Genomic DNA, 17958 nt, shown 5'->3' on the forward strand with positions numbered 1-17958 from the left:
GGATACGTCTACACCTGGTAGAAATACATGATCAATCCTGGGCAGCGCTCTCCACTTATGGATGACTTGCTGAGGATGCAGAGTGAAAGCTGATAGATTTCAAAAGAGCCTGTGGCAATAGTGCAACGTACACAGCACCACCCCCGGGCAGACACTGACCTTTTCGGAAAGTGACTGCGGTTGCTAAGATACATTCAGTGGTGGCTTTAGTGCCTTCTTTTTATCCTTTATGTAGTAGGTGGGTTAGTGGGGTATAATTTGCGTACCATTGTGGAAAGGAAAGAATAGAGTTCCTGTTTCACTAATATAGTGTATGATATGGGTAAATGAAAATGTTGCATCCCAACAAATTTCCACTTCATGGTAGGAGATGGGAGGAACATCAGTATGCATTTTAAACACGTAGTGGACCCTTAGAGGCAGATATCGTGCACAGAGACACTTATAACCTTATGACCACACTGGCAAAAAAAGTTTCATACCTTTGTTTTTTGGTGATGGGTGCTTATGTGGTCGAATGTGCATGTATAGCTCCTGGAATGTTTCACTGAACTTTCCACTGGACGTGATTCCCAAAAACAGCACATGTTCAGGCTGATTTTGTAATGGTACATATGAAGTCTTGTGGGGAACTCTGATTGAAAGATGGTGACGTCTTCGAGGGCATCGGTGGATGCGTGTTTGACTACTTACCAATCTCTAATAAGGGTGTGGTGGGAAGCGGATAGTGGAAAGGGAAGACAGACTGTTCATGATTTACTGGGGCACGGCTCTCACGATACTTTGCGAGGCGCACATGCTATCATTCTGTGCTTTTGAAAATGCTGGCCAATGGAAATGCAATTGTTGCAATTGGCCAATCAGGTGGTTAGAGTGTGAGTCACAGGAAACGGCAGCCATATTTGGTTTCATTACTGTGTGTAGTGAGGCTGACAGAGGTGGCGAGAGGCACAGTTCTCATTATGGGTGATCGCTTTGTGCTAGATCTGCTCCAGTATGCCGTGGTAAGAGGCCTTAATGGAAATTTGAATTTGGACAAAGTGGATGCTTTGTGGTGCAGTGTCCCTGTCCATACTTCCGACCATTTGCAGGCTCCATAGCTTGTGCATGTGTACCGTCAACTCAAGAAGATGATGAAAGAAGTGTAGCACATTTTTGCCAGTGCGAAGGTGCTTTTCTCATGTATACCACCAAGTCCAGTATTGAACTATTCCAATTAATGTTGTTGGCAGCCAGAGGTGGGAAGGTGTATTATCAACAGAAGCATCTGTAACTTTTTTGCGTGCTGCTGGACTGTACTCCTGTGAGAATGACAACATTGGTTATCGATATGTGCACCTTCTCAATGGAAAAGGCATTTGATTGTCACCCAGTGGCAATGGCATTTGGTTTTCCAATCTACAGACTGCACTGAAGACGATATTGTAATAATGTGAGGCGAGGCGCAAAAAATAAAAACAATTATAAAAGCCTGAAAAAAGAGTTGTTACTGTGGAATCTGGTTTAAACGATTTAGAAAAACAGCATTTTTAAGAGCCACAACTACAAAAAACATCCCCTACCCTGGTTGACATTTATTCCCGTACTCCCTCGCGCGCACACCTGCAAACGTCAGCGGACATCACGACAGTTGGAGGGTTGTATGTGTAATGTTCACCCCTTTTGCATATGGCCATTTTATATTTGGGATTGTGGAGGACACGGGATTGAGCAATAGGCTTTCTGGGTGTGGAGTGCACGCACAGACTGTGGCATACGGTATAATTGTCGACCTACATGCAAAGGGTGAGTTTATGGCTGTGTGTTGTACTTAGTGGGTGAATTGTATGTACATTACTTGACAGTGAATGGAAAACAGAGTCTGGTGGGTGTTTTGTGGAGTGTATAATGTGGGTTTGTTTGCGTATGGAGCACCTACACTGCAGTGATTGCTTTTCGTTTGTGTGCGTGTGAGACTTTGGTGATGCTCGATCCCGACGATATTATTGTTGTTGATTGTGTAGTGGCAAATGCAGACCATGTAACACAATTTTCAGTGGCGCTCGTGCTGAGGGAGGTAGTAGGCTACGTAATGCTTCTGTTTACGATCTCCTGCATAATTTTGTATCCCAATATGCAGACACCCATGTAGGCGCATTATTTTTTATTTGGTCTGGAAATGGAGAAAGCGCAGTACATTGTGAAGACCTGTATTTGTGTCTTTTTACAACTTGTACCATTGTCGTACTGTAAAAATGGAAATCTATCTTTTCAGAGCACAAGCACTTTCCCCCACAAATAGTGTTCTTGTTGAAATTACTGCATTTCCGTATTCTGCAAGCAATATACACATCGGGCCTCATTACAAGTTTGGAGGTAGCCATGCCTGTAATAGGCAGGCTACCTCCAAACTTGTGTAAAAATCTGGCACCCGCGAATGGGCAATTACCAGGTCATGCCGAGTTTGGCAGACCCGGTGTTGCCCATTTGCGGGGTGCCGGTAATAAGGGACTCCCCATCCCCATTGTCCCCATAGGGCTGAATGGGAAAGGGGAATGGTGGTAGCACTGGTACCGTTAATAACGGTACTGGTGGTACCATCATGTTCTGCTCGTGGGTGCTGGTACGGCCACCAGGTCAGACCTGGTGGCTGAGAGGGCACCCGCAAACAGAACTCGTAGTATGGCGGTACGGTAGCAACGGTGCCGGTAGCGATACCGGCACCATTGTTGCCTTACCGCCATACTTGTAATGAGGCCCATTGTCTTGCTGCCCTTTTTGGAAGTATAGGAATAATGTTTGTGCTTGCTGTTGCACACATGCGCTCTTAGAAACGCACTGCAACACGCACAACCAGCTGTTTCAACATCCATCTTTTTCTACCTATTTGCACTGCAGTGTTTGCCACAGTACCACGGTTCCTTCCATTGAGCACACAATTGTGTGTAGGGTATATGATACACGTTGCACTGCCTCCCTTCATTGTCACTTGCATTGTGACACTCTGCAAGGAGCTTTATATCATAATCAGCCACTAATATTGCTAAAGGGACGTTATGGTGCAGCTGCGGTACTACAAACATAGCATCATTTATAAATACACTATGCTAAAGCAATGCTCTGCTTACAGTGCCCTACAAAAAATCTATGAAATTCACTAACAAAAACGTTGTTAAAGGGACGTTATGGTTAAGCTGCACTAGCAAAGACCCATGAAATTCAATGGAAAAATGTAAAACCCCCAGCTAAGCAACCATAACTCGCGCCATTAGTGTGCACTGGAGTCTAGACTGCACATCCAGTGCAAACCCAGATTTCCTTAACCACACAAATCTGAGTGTCACGTTGCTTGCCACCATGGCTCCGCTGATGCTGTCAGCAGAATCCGAACCCAATTGAAGAGATTCACACATGGCTTCTTTGCCATCTCATACAATGGCCAAGAAACCACCTCTGTCCTCCCCTTCAGGAATGTGTTCAGCTGACATGGATATACAGTCTCAAAGAGTTTAAGTACATTTTGCGAGGGCATTTGTGGCGTTGGATGATTTGGAAGCCATTCTCCAAGCAGGAGATACTTTTCTAGTCCAGCCATCTACATATGTATGATCCTCATCCGGTGCGTTGATCAGATAAACAGCCTGCTTGGACGTAGCTTTTTCTATCTGCACCAGGAGACTTTCTGGGGTAGGGTGTTTTTACAAATAGCTAGGGACAACACTTGATGGACAGTATTTCTTTGTCAGGTTCTTATTTACTGCCAAACTTGATTCCGGTGCTTCTCAATCAGCACTTACTCTCTTATGAAGAGCGACATGTAAGGGTAGGATGGGATCCCTTTGAGGACCTTTGACCAGGATATCTGTGAGGTCATCCTGTTTGAATGGGATGGAAGGTCTGCTTGATCCCACATAATCCACAACCTTGGTCATTAATTGCCTGTAAGAGGCCTCTGCATGCTCATCTGACTCAGGATTTGCAAATTACAATTCTGGTGAAGTGTCCACTCCACTGGCTGTCTGTAAATTTTCATGCAGGTCCCTCAACCTGGATTCCTCTGATATGAAACTATCGGGGACATTTGGTGTGCTATAGTGCAAACCAAAGGGTGCATCATTATCATCAGAAGGCTCATTGCTCTCATAAATAGAAGTGATAGACGTAAAGAAATCCTTCCTTGTTATAGGAGTAAAGGTTTTCTGTTTTTCAGGTAAAGACATTGATGGCTTTGAAGGTTTCGAGCCAGATGCCCATGGAGTCGTTGATGTCATCGATGAATGCGTTTTTCTACGTTGATGGTGCCGTTGGCGTCGATGGATCAATGTGTCCTTTGATTTATGGCTCAATGACTTTTCATTTCATCATGACGAGTCCTCGATGGCTCTCGATGGGAATCTGGCCTTCATCCCATGATGAAGGGCGTGCAGTATTTGGCTCGAACCATTTCCTTACCGGCTTCAGAAGGTGCGGTGGGAGCATGGCCTACTTTCTTCAAGGGTATCTGGCTCTCGAAAACATTGAGCATTTCCTGCCTGAATTATTCCCATTCAGCTGGAATAGAGGCCTTTGTGGGACAAGATATAGTCCTCTGTGGAGAGGAGTCAGATGAGGACGGCCAAGTAAGCGATTTGTGATGCCTTTTCTTCGATTTCCTCAATGATGATGAGGAATGGTGGGAGCCACTCCGTGACCTGGACCTTTTTTCCGTTGAGTCACCTTTCGCTTTGTCAGAAGAAAGTTTTTTCAACGAGATAGTTTAAGGGGATTTTTTGGGCGGTCTACCTACTGCTAATTTCCCTTTACGCTGCTTCAGAGGTTTTCCGGACATAGAATGACACTTTGAACAGGCCGAGGTCTTGTGCTCCACACTAACACACCACAAGTACACTCAATGTGGATCCGTCATAGTCATATTTGCATCGCTGTCTTGGCACTTTTTAAATCTGGTCTTCGGGGTTGTCAGATCCAAAGACTAATACATTTTCTGATATTTCTAGTAAAAATTTCTGAAGCAAGCTACAGTTCACGAAGCGAAAGCTTACTCAGAAAAATGTAACTGAATCCAACGGGAGCTACGTGCACTATATATACCATCGATGACATCATCCTCAAGACGGAGACCCTCTAGGGACATTGAGTAAACCGCATTGATGCACATGACCCTCTGCGGAAAAGTTATTCTGAAGCAGTTGAAACTGAATATTGGAGATATCTTAGATGAGCAATACATGGGAGGATACAATCCATTTGAAGTGGTCTTAGGTGACGTCATTAATGTCCCGCCTAAAGATCTCAGTTGCTGGTGCTGACAGTTAGTTTCCCCTCCCAATGTGAGCTCCCTAAAATCCCGAAGGACACTCACAAACCCCAAAGGAAGCACAAAAAATCAGGCGCTGATTTTATTCTTTCAAAAATATACTTTTATTTCTTTTATCTATCTTTTGTATCCCTCTCAACACTGGAGCACCCCAATAGTTGATTCCATGTTCAAAAGTGAAAGAATTTGTCTTACAACCAGAATCTCTAAGGAGGTTATCCCAGATGAGAATAACAGGGAAACCATGAGAAAATTGAAGCAGAAGTTGAAAGCGTTGACATCAATGACATTTGTGACGTCATCTTTGATGTCCTGGCTGTTAGTCTTAGCAGTGCACGGTGGTGGCGCGAGTTATGGTTGCTTAACTTACCATAGCTTTGAATTTCTGAGGTTTTTTGATATTACTTGTAACGATAAAGTCCCTTTAATAAAGTGTTTCCATTTAATCAGATAGGTTTTTATTAGTGCAATTTAACCATAACATCCCTTTAACAAAGTTTTTTCAGTGAAGTTCATGGGTTTTTACCTGTGCATGCTAATTTCCTACAACTTACTAATATCATACCTACCCAATTAGCAACATTTTTCTCCAATATACAAATCTTAAAACTCTGACATTTTCCAACTGCTAGCATCATTTTTAACACTTCTATACACTTTTTGCCACTTTTTCCACTGTATTCTGTGTCCGGCGATGTTTGCGAACATCTGACATCGCAGACCTTCCGGACAATGCCACATGACCACGCACTTGCGCGCAGCATGATGACAAACACATCCGTACTTCGCGATCGGCCCGTGCATCGTGATTTGTCATAGTCTTTCCATGCTAAATTCCAGTGACCACCCACCATGCTTCCATTCCTCTCACCATTGTCCTTTTACACAGGTTTTGGCACAGTTTGGTGAGCATGACTTTGCCACTGGGCTAGACTTAAATGTAACATTTGTGTTACATTCACTAATTTGGTCTTTGTTTCTCTAACACTATATAGCATCTTCAGCTTTCAGAAGGCATTTGGTAAGTACAACTTTAATATCTGTCAATGTATTAATGATAGTACAATTTGACACAAGTCTATATTTAAATTACTTTTGATAATGTAGTTTGTAAGAGGTACCAGAAATGTTTATTCCCATTTTTCTTAATTTTCCAATGTTTGATAAATGCATGTCGCCTTGTTATCACTTCATGTGGCTTGCTGTGCAAACACTTTGGTTCAGTATTTGCACATAGCTGGGACATGTGTGTGTTGGGACTACCCTGGGATATTGCCCTAGGAGGGAGTCTATTTATTAAGGGTCATGGCAGTCAGAGTGATTACTGCATATTGATTGGATCCTGTCTCATACTAAAATGAAAAGGCTCCTTCAAACTGTTTGGAATTAGAAATTTTACTGAAGACCAGGTTGTGCAATTAAGATTGGATTATAGTTATTTCAGAGAGCATATCTCAGATAACATAGAGAACTTTTACAGGTGAGTTTACTTATTGAAAAACGAGCATCAATAGAAGTTTGAATCTATATGTTTCTTGGTTAAAATACGGTGGTTCCTGATTTCGGAGGATGGTTTGGGCTCTCCTCAAAAGGTACCTCGACCCTTGGTGCACATGCAAGTTAATGTGTAAGCTATAAGCCCTAGCCGGGGGTGCATTACCGCATCACTGCATCAGGTAATGCCCCTGACGCGGTAATGACCCCCCGGCAAGGTGCTTATTGCTATTAGTACCCTGGCCTGCCATGGAATGGGACACGTAGTCCTTTCTCCCTTTCCATGGTAATCATTCATAAGAGTAAAAAAAAATAAGAAAACAAATAAGATAGCCACTATGGAAATTACCCCCTTTCCATGGGGGTCATTAAACGAAGAAGATGGCCTCCATGGAATGTGGAGAAGGAACCACGCATAGTCTCTTATCCTTTTCCATGTCAGTCCGGAACAATGAGGGCGCAGGAGTGACCGCTAATTTATCAGGCTGGTAAAGACCCAGCAAAGCCCAACCAGATCGCTTGTTGGAAACTTATCAACCCTCGCTGTGTACTAATATCCTATAGTACACCCAGAGTCACCAACAAGCGTGGATGAATGTTTTCCATTGATTGAGAACATTGTGCTGGTATGTGTTCTTTATCTTATATTGAAGCAGCACACATATTCTATGTTTGGTACACTGGTGTGACACACCCAGTTAATGACTCATGGGTTTGAATAGATTTTCAGAGGATCAGCAGTTTGAAATCAGTGGGATCTTTCATTGTATTCACGTGGCAAGAGAAGGTTAGAACAGAGGGACTGTAACATACGTATGCGGCTGCAGTCATTTCTTTATACAAACCTTTGTATTTACATTTCATTACAAAGAGGACACTTAGAACCCTCCACATCCTCGAGGCTCCCACCTTTGCCAGGAAACATCAGGAAACATAAGGACGAAAACCAGACAGTTTCATAGCAACAGTCTCCTCTATCTGCTCAGTCCTGCTCCTTTTGTTCACTGTCTTTTGGCCAGTAGTGATGATCTTGCCTGCATGTCTCCTCCTTCCCAAATCTTTGCCCACATTCTCTAAGTTCATACCATTTCTTCCCAGGCCATTACCTTATTTATACATAGTTTCCAACTGAACATACATGGAGGTTTAGCCCCATTTTGCCCTCTTTTCGCTAAATCAAAGGCTGTGCTAAAAATAATTTGGCATATCGATTGACATGTATGTCAACGCAAGTCACCAATACCACCATCTTTGAGTCAACCTCATGCGTGCAATCCATCAAAAATCATAAATCCTCAATAATTGTGTACCTATTGTGTCGCATTCCCATATCTTCAGAAAATAATGCAGTTCTTTTCTTTGCACACCTAGCATGGCAATTCTCACCACTCTTTCTCATTTTGAAGAGACCATGTGCAGGTATTTATATTGACCAGGTGCAGTTGTGAGCTAGTTGCAGCGTCACGTGAGTTCTTAAAAGAGTCCGCCCAGAGAACCTCTTAGAGATCATACACATGTATGAACAGACCTCTGTTGCCTTAATTCATGTAGCTGTTCAGCTTTGTATGATGGCAGAGCTTTAGACAAAAGGAAGATCTTTAACAAGATGTGTTCATAATCAAACACATTCAATTTGATTGTGGAGTCATTGGGGGAATACAGTGTCATTCCAACATGGTTCAAGGCAACTGCAAGTATGTATACAACTCACTGTCTTCTTATATAAATACCTGCCGGGTCTGAAATGCTTTCATCCTTCCTTCTTTAAAGAGATCCTCCCGTTTCGTTCTGCCTTTGATCTCACAGTTCTGGAAAAAATGGAAATCAGAGTCCACTTTTTCTGTGTCACCCCCTATTTCTGATTCAAGAGTTAATTTATTTCAGTACTCAAGTGCCATTGTCCATACAATACAATTTCCTGTGCGACTTATGAGATGCAGTTCCTATTGGTGCCAGGAGGATAGCTCTGGGGCAATGTGTTTGTCCTGGAAGCAAGGCAGTGAGGAGCAGCACAGGTTGATCCCAGTCCTGTGCTTAGAGACTCGTCTCAGGTAATATAGCACGTTATAAAAGATGAATTAATTTCCCTTCCCAAATAGCCCCTCTCCATCTTTCTGCTGAACCACTAATTCTAGATTTAATATGAATTCTATATGAAAATTCCGTTTTTTTAAGGGCACTCATCTAAAAGACCAATTTATTTCAGTTGATTTTGTGTGGCCCTCAAAAAGACACACACACACACACACACCAACTCGTGTGCGTCGCAGGAACAGACCGTTTGATTTAGAAGGATTGCTCAGAGCAGTCTCAGAGCATTTATTTTAAATCAGTCTTTTTTTAAATTGATTATTAGTAATCAATATTTTCACTTAGCACCCTGATATCTGATATTTCCCTCTGCTTAAACCTCCAGTCATTCACCAATGCCAGCTGTGAGATGTAAAAAATACATAAAAGTGATTCTGCGCTCCAAGACCGAATTATAGAGAATGAAGATTCTGGCTTTAATTTGGCATGGGAACAAACAATTGATTATATTTTCAGGATAGTTTCACTTTTTCAATATCCCAGAGAATATAAGGATCCCGGAAGTTGGATTACTTTAGAAATGGCTACCATTTCTATTATTGACATCCTAGATATTCTCACAATGAGCAACAGTTCTGTTTAAGTTATTGTAATAAAAACCTTACATCACATATCACAAGATGAAGTCTTAGGTATTTAAAACACCTTTCACCTTAAGCAGGGAAGAGCCCTTCTGGATTGTGTGGGCAGTGGTCCCTCCCTTAACTGGAAATTGTACTGCTTTTTCCCAATTAACCCTTAATCCTGCAAAGTGCCTGAAATCCATACCTCTTGACCATGAAACGTCTCATTCCACGGGCTAATTTTGGATAAGTCTACCCCTGGTAGAAATACATGATCAGTCCTGGACAGTGATTTTTGATCAGCCAAATAGACACAATGCTCTCGTTTCTCTTTGTTGGCTAAACACCAGGTATCCTTGAAGGCAAGTTTATTCAGGTATCCAGTCACAAAATGTGGCTTATTCCCTGCCTATCAATCTGTTTGTGGCCTGTCTAACTTGTTGCCACAACTGTGGTAACATCTCCCGTTACTATTATCATGCCCCAAGGGGCTTCCATCAATATGCCCTACACCTCCTCTAATTTGACATAATTACCTAACTATGCCTAAGCTTTATAATCAAATGAAAACGACTCTAACATAAACTAAAACTAAACCGAAAAACCACACCACACAAATTCCCTTCTCTGGCTATCCATAACTATGTAGTAGTGCTCCTGCCAAAGGTAACAAGCCAACTGTGGTGTCTCCCATGTTTCTTTTTACCTGCTTTCATATGGAAATGAGGTTGAACCCCGAAGAATCTCATGGCTGAAACCTTTAGAAAAAAAAAGAAAACAGTTGAACCAGTTGAAATACTAGGGTTTTAAGTTTTACACAAACCATCCAGGCCATGCTTAGTTTAGGGATTCTATCTTACAGAAAAATCTCTATTTCATTCAGTCACTCATGTTAGTTATATGTGTGGTCTAATGGTACAGTAATAGATACATGGGATGAGGGTTAGAAGGCTTTCCATTGCTGCACATTATCTTAATTCTGAGGATAAAGTAACCTGACGAGAAGCTTTATATGTGTGGTCTAATGGTACAGTAATAGATACATGGGATGAGGGCTAGAAGGCTTTTCATCGCTGCACATTATCTTAATGCTGAGGATAACGTAACCTGACGAGAAGCTTTATATGTGTGGTCTAATGGTACAGTGATAGATACATGGGATGAGGGCTAGAGGGCTTTTCATTGCTGCACATTATCTTAATGCTGAGGATAAAGTAACCTGACGAGAAGCTTTATATGTGTGGTCTAATGATACAGTAATAGATACATGGGATGAGGGCTAGAGGGCTTTTCATTGCTGCACATTATCTTAATGCTGAGGATAAAGTAACTTGACAAGAAGCTTTATATGTGTGGTCTAATGGCACAATAATAGATGTTGGCCTGCACTTATCTATTTATGTATTGCAGCTGATCACTCCCTAGCACTTCCTGCACTGGGCACTTACATCTACTTCTCACTCACGAGCATGGACACGCCAGCACTAACCCCCCACTCCCTCTACCCCTCTCCTCCCTGTGCATGTGCACGCTCTGAATGCTCAAAAGGTCAAGTAGATCTGTCTATATTCTCCAGTGTATTTATTGTTTTCAATCCTATGTTCCCTCCCTGTTGCCCAGTGGGCACATTAAAACACAATATACTTGTATAAGCGCCTAACAAATGCACAATACGTAAATAAATAAATAAAGTCCAAGTCAACCACTTGGACACATATTCACCTATTTGGCGATACTTCCATAGTTCAAAGGCTGCTTGTGCATGTTTCTCAGGGATGAATATAAGCCCAATTAGCACAATTGTTGCAGTTTTGGAGTATTAACTACTTGAGTAACCAGCTTTTTGACCAATTGGTCCATTTTGGACATTCAAGTAGTCCATTGATTCAAGGACAAGACTCTCATCTTTAATCAGTTTTGTTGAAAAAAAGAACGTAGTTAATATTTGAAAAGTCGTAGTTGCCACTTCACTTCATATGATCTTCTTCACGACTGTCCGTGTAGAGTATAATAGGGAAATATTGAACTAATAGCAGTTCCATGTTTATGTTAAGTAGAAGTAAGGATGTGATGCCACGTCATTGGTGAAAACTCCCTCCAGATGTTCTCCATTTTCATTAACATGGGTTCACAAGTAAGAGTGGTAACCCATGCAAAGGAGACCATTGATAGGGATTCCTTATGTAGCATCAGCACCCCCCCTATTTAGGACAATCAAATACCTGCAGGGACGGCTTCATTAATGATGGGTGGGGCGTCTTCCATGTGCCAGGTTTCAATAAGGAATACAGTTGTGGAATTCATAAGTGTGCTTTCTTATGCGTCTCACATTCAGAAAGACATGTTAAAATTGCAAAGGTTAGAGAAACCCCTCATTTTATCTTGCCATTTCATTTACAGCAAGTGCTGCACCCGTTCCATAAATTTAAGCAGCACTGAGATTCCCCGGGGAGGGAGGCAATCTTATTGGTGAGCTCCTTCTGTGATGGAGCGGAAGCAATCGTGGATAGAGAATAAATACAGGAATCTGCAGATTCTTGAGAAAGGGAAGATGTCTGCTGAGGAGGATCTTGCAAGTAGATGAGACAGGATGGGATGTGGGAGTGTGAGGCTGGCCCTGGAGTTGCAACATGATAAAAGAAGGTATCAGATAGTAAGAAGTCACACCAGGCATAGTGTGGGGAGTAGGTGGGGAGAGAATTTGCAAGTGAGTTACTTGAAATGGGACAGGTATTAGATTCTTGTCAGTGTGTATGTATTGGGCAAATCTAGCTTAGGGGCAACAAGGTGTTTACGGGGATGATATTTCAAGAAATTAGAGAACACTGAGCAGCATGTTGTGGTGTACTTTGAAATATGGATGGATGCAAGTTTGAAATATAAAAGGTCAGAGGGAAAGATGGAATGATTGAGTGTGAGAATGCTGCTACACCGGCATCCCACCACTGGCAGTTGGAAAGAACACTAAGCAAGATGTTGTGGTGTGCTTTGAAATATATATGGATGGATGGATGGATGGATGGATGGATGGATGGATGGATGGATGGATGGATGGATGGATGGATGGATGGATGGATGGATGGATGGATGGATGGATGCAGGTTTGGAATGTGTGAGGTCAGAGGGAATGCTGGAATGATTGAAGGTGTATGTATGAGTTGAGAATGCTGCTTCCCTGGCCTCCTACCACTGGCAGTTGTAAAGATGTAGCCTGGGTGGTGGGAGTTAGTGGATTGCAGCCCTGAACTTAATGGACATTAGATTTACCATAATAAAGGAACTTGATAGTAACTTACTTGAAAGGTCCAGGATCTTTTACAACAGAAAAGAATGAACACCAAAGACCAGACACAACAGGACTCTGTGTATTATGTATGTAGTCCTGGAGTAGTTAAATGCAACATCTAGTGGCATTTCAAACAACATAGAAGAGATCATTGGACCTTCTTTTAACCTTCAAACTTTAGTATTTAATTTAACCTTAATAAAAATGTTGTTGTTGTTTTCATCTCTGTATGTGGAGTAAACTAATGTTCAAAGGAGCACCCCATCTCATTCAGTTCATTACAACAGCATGGTTTCTACCATATCATTCTCTATGTCATTCTGCTTTCCCTGTTAGCCCCTGTTTGCCACAAGTTGCCACAAAAAAGCTCTGCATACAACATACAAGCAACATTTAAATCAAACTTAAACCAAACACTCCACTAAAACAACTAATTGCATTGACCTGCAGCTATGAGTCCCAAAGCTTCCTAATTATTGTACTGTCTTTCCACATGGTGCTAAATAATTCACTCCTGCTGTTTCTGCTGCTCCTCCTACTTGCCTCTCCCTGCACATTCTCTAATCACACTACAACTTTCCTCCTTTCCTGTCCCATTATAATATTCACAACTCGAAACTCCCACTTCTTCATCTCGCTTCCGCCACCTTCCAACAAAAAAAGCCTACGAGCTAACCATACCTACTCTAACACCTATCCACCTCGCCTCTCTTCCTCTGAGACTCAACTTGTCTACTCTTCCTTATCTCATGTACTGAGCATTGCACTCTGGAATGCTCAGTCTGTATGCAACAAAACATCCTCTATCACTGACAACTTTCACTCCAGCTCCCCTCCCCTAGACCTTCTTGCTTTCACTGAAACCTGGAATTCCCCATCAGGTCTGCCACTTTAGTGGCACAACATGACTCCAAACTATCCTTCATTCACTCTCCTCGACTGACTGGCAGAGATGGAGGCATCAGCCACATATACTCTATTCTCTCCTTAATGCCTCAGAAATTTCCAGTGCTACGTCTTCTCCTCCCTCTTTTGAATTCACCATCTCTACGATTGCTTAGCCCCACTCAGTTCACATCATCTCCATATATCGCTTTCTTGGTGCATCCGGACCATTCTTTGATGATCTTCGGCAACTCCTTGATTCTCTTTCCACTAAATATCACTTCATCTCATTCTCTTAGGTGACTCTAATCTTCCCTCTCCAGCCACTTCCCGGAAATCTGAACAGTCTTTTCTTAGTGACCATGTTCTCTACTCTATCCAAAACCTACCTACCCACACATGGAGTAACTCTTTGAATGGCTTATTCATCTGCACCTCTCTCTCGGCCACTAATACTACTATCCAACCATCCACATATGATCACTCAATTGTCTCCTCCACCATCTCCTTTCCTCACCACTTGCTCTATCTACTACTAAAAGGAAATGTAAACCATCTGCCTTTCCCCCTTCTCTCTGACCTAGAGTGCTCACTCTCCTCCTTCACACCCGATCCCTCTTCCACCAACACTGCCTTCTCCAGCTTCCAATCCCTAATATATGACTCATTTGCCTCTCACTTTCCACTGCTTACTTTCAGCCCTAAGTCTCCTCCATATGCTCTCTCTGCACAGACATGTATTGGCTGCTATGCATGAGGACCTGCAACTCTACCTCTCTGCCCAGAACTCTCCCAAGTCTACTCTTGATAGATGGATAAGTTAATTCTACCTAACTCTCATTGACTCTCACTCCAACCATCCTCTCCATTTACAGGGCACCCTAAACTCACTCCTCCTAAATCTATGACTATCAACTCCACTCTCATACCTAATGACCCAGCGGAATACTTTGCTGCATATTTATGCCACATCAGAGACTCTTGTCTGACCTTCCTAACACTCCTTTCTCCTACATTGTACACTCTGCCTACTCTACCATCATCCTCTGTCTTTATCTCCCACTTTAGACACACTAATACTGACAAAGTCCGATCTCTACTGATAAAGGTGAGCCCCTCTTGTGCCACATCAGACCCCCTTACTACTCAGCTGGTTATGCCTATTACCCCTTTGTGGCCTCTCACCTCGATGACCTCTTCAGTCTGTCATTTGGCTCTGCTTGTTTGCCCTCTGTTTTCATCCCTCTCCTAAAAAAGCAAGGATGCTGACTGGAACCTACCGGCTACATACTCCAGTCATGGAAAAATAACCACTGACCATTCTGGTGGATTGGTTAAAAATTCATTAGGAAAAGCAATAACAGAACAAAGGAGGAAGCATCGGTGAAGCACCGCTTGTGCCGGACCCCCTGCTTGTTGGAAATCATTGGACTTGCTGACTCTCTTTCTTGCTGCTGCTACTTTAATTGTGAAGCCACGCCCCCTTGCTGTGATGCTACAAAACAAGGCAGCCGCGCGCACCAGGAGGAAGCACCAGTGAAGCACCGCTTGTGCCGGACCCCCTGCTCGTTGGAAATCATTGGACTTGCTGACTCTCTTTCTTGCTGCTGCTACTTTAATTGTGAAGCCACACCCCCTTGCTGTGATGCTACAAAACAAGGCAGCCACGCGCACCAGCGTGCGCGCACCAGGAGGAAGCACCAGTGAAGCACCGCTTGTGCCGGACCCCCTGCTCGTTGGAAATCATTGGACTTGCTGACTCTCTTTCTTGCTGCTGATATTTGGATTTATGGATATTTAGGCTTTTGCTTAACTTGCTTAACTTTCGGACATAATACTAAGTATATAGTACTCACTCCATACTCATATATACTTCATATTCACTTCTTTCAGCTACTTTAATTGTGAAGCCACGCCCCCTTGCTGTGACACTACAAAACAAGGCAGCCGCGTGCACCAGCACGCGCGCACCAGGAGGAAGCACTGGTGAAGCACTGCTTGTGCTGGACCCCCTGCTCGTTGGAAATCATTGGACTTGCTGACTCTCTTTCTTGCTGCTGGTATTTGGATATATGGATATTTAAGCTTTTGCTTAACTTGCTTAACTTTTGGACATAATACTAAGTATATAGTACTCACTCCATACTCATATATACTTCATATTCACTTCTTTCAGCTACTTTAATTGTGAAGCCACGCCCCTTGCTGTGACGCTACAAAACAAGGCAGCCGCGCGCACCAGCACGCGTGCACCAGGAGGAAGCAACAGGAGGAAGCACCGGTGAAGCACCACTTTGCCGCTTCACCGCGGCGTTGTGCGGTGTCGTGCGGTGCACCTCCGGTGATCATCCCAAGCGGGCGTGGGCTGACACTAACGGGAATTCTTCAGTGTTTGAGTGAGTTTTCCCTTTTTGTTTTCCTATGAAACCTCCGTACTACACATTACGCACGGGAATGCCTTTACAACCCACAGATCCTGAGTCCTGTGTAATGACAGAAAAGAAACGTACAACGTCGTACAAAAGCTTCTTTGAATCTAAAAATTGTTCCACCCCGAAAGATGGTCAGGTTGTAGGATTTAATGGTGCTCCTCAAGCCATAAAGGGGCTGGGCACCGCTGATATTCGTGGTTTTTTTCCTGTAAAAATTGAAAGAGTGATTGACACCCCGCCCCCAACTGCAGGTACTGTGAAACCCGTGCCAGTGGTTCTTGGGGATGCGGGGAGGAGCCAACAAAGCAAAAGCCAGGATCCCTCTGTTCCCTTACAGATAGCATGGTGGTACGAGGGGCTTCGGCTATCATGGTGGATTCTGCAGTTAGTAGGAGCTTTAGCATAACATCTGCGGATGTAGCAGTGATCAATTTAGATTCAATGCATACTGATTATTCGGCACAAACCATCTCAGAAAAATTATCCTTTTCACCTAATATTTTTCCGGATGTCAGTCCGCCAAGATCTAATAAATCTTTGTCTTTTTTCAATCCGACTCCGAGGCATATTACGCAGAGAGAAGATGGGTCGCCTGCCTCTAGGGACACTAGAAAGGTGCACTTGTCCTTTGATGCAATGAACACCACCATGAATACTTTAGTGAAGCTATTTGAATCACTTAATGATAAAATCTCGCTCAGAGCCTGCAAATAGCTAATAGCAAATAGCTAATATCATTGCTTGGCAAGCTAAAGCCAGAGCTGTGGAGAACAAGGAGAGTGTGGGTCTCTAGACAATAGCAGTTTCACCAAGAAGAGGGAATCTCATGGATAGAGCTTCCTCCCCTATAGCTGGGATTCCTTTTAGGCTTCCTGATTGGTCATGTCCCTTGATTGAAGAGGTCCCCGCAGTTCCACTCTTCCCGAATGTCATTCTTGATCCTCTGGCCTCAGGTAATGATGAGGGTGTAATTCCTCCTCAGTCACCTAAGTTAATGGAAAGACAAATTTACACCATTTTTGCTAAACCCACCAAAGCATCCCCCTCTCAGAATAATAAACTGAATTTGGGGGTGAATAATGGACACAGCATTATAACTACTGCTGTAAAGCAAACAACTAAGAATCTAAAAGGTAAGAAAGTTATGTCCTCTGGGGCGACTAAACAGTTCATTAAGGCTCTAACAACCCCAAATAAAAGCTCCTCTGTAGCCTTGACTGCTAATGTGGAAAAGAAAATATGTGGAGTTAAATCAGTTAAAAAAGATGAAGCTGGGGTTATCAAAAAATTCTGTTATGAAGCCATATGCTCCCTTGGATAACCTTATCGAGGCCATGAACGATCAGTGCAAATCCTCCTCTGAAAATCTACCGCTGAAAGATGGGACTCTAGCACCTCCCCTGGCTCCTAAAAGGCGAGAGGAAATTAGAAAAGAGGTGGATGCGTACATGTTTAGATTTGCCCAGCTTCCCTTGATAGGTGCACCCAATACAACATCTAAAGTGGTGTCGTTTTGTGATAAAGGGCCAATCGTGAGAGCTCCACAATTGATAGAGAAACGCCCAAATGTGATGGAATGCTTGCCTAAATCAGCGTTGAAACAAAGCCCTCTTGTAGTCGTGGCAAATGAGGATCACCGCGACTGCCTTCCGTCTGTGGCCCCTAGATCTGTTGCATCAGTTCCAGCGAGTACAGACCCTTTTGAGGGGAGGGCGGATGAGATTGCTAAGTTACTAAAGGCCTTGCTCCCAAAACAACAAGTGAAAATTACAGCCCCAGTTGAAACAGCTCAACATTGCCATAAGCAACTTTCTCATGCAAATACGGTTATTTTGGGTTGTAGGCCCACTCCTCATCCGCAATATTTGTTAAATAGGCAAAGTGTGCTCGAAATTTTTTCTGATGTCAAAC

The sequence above is a fragment of the Ambystoma mexicanum genome, chromosome 2q (genome assembly GCF_040938575.1).
Source record: "Ambystoma mexicanum isolate Mex_15411 chromosome 2q, UKY_AmexF1_1, whole genome shotgun sequence".
Lineage (NCBI taxonomy): Eukaryota > Metazoa > Chordata > Amphibia > Caudata > Ambystomatidae > Ambystoma > Ambystoma mexicanum.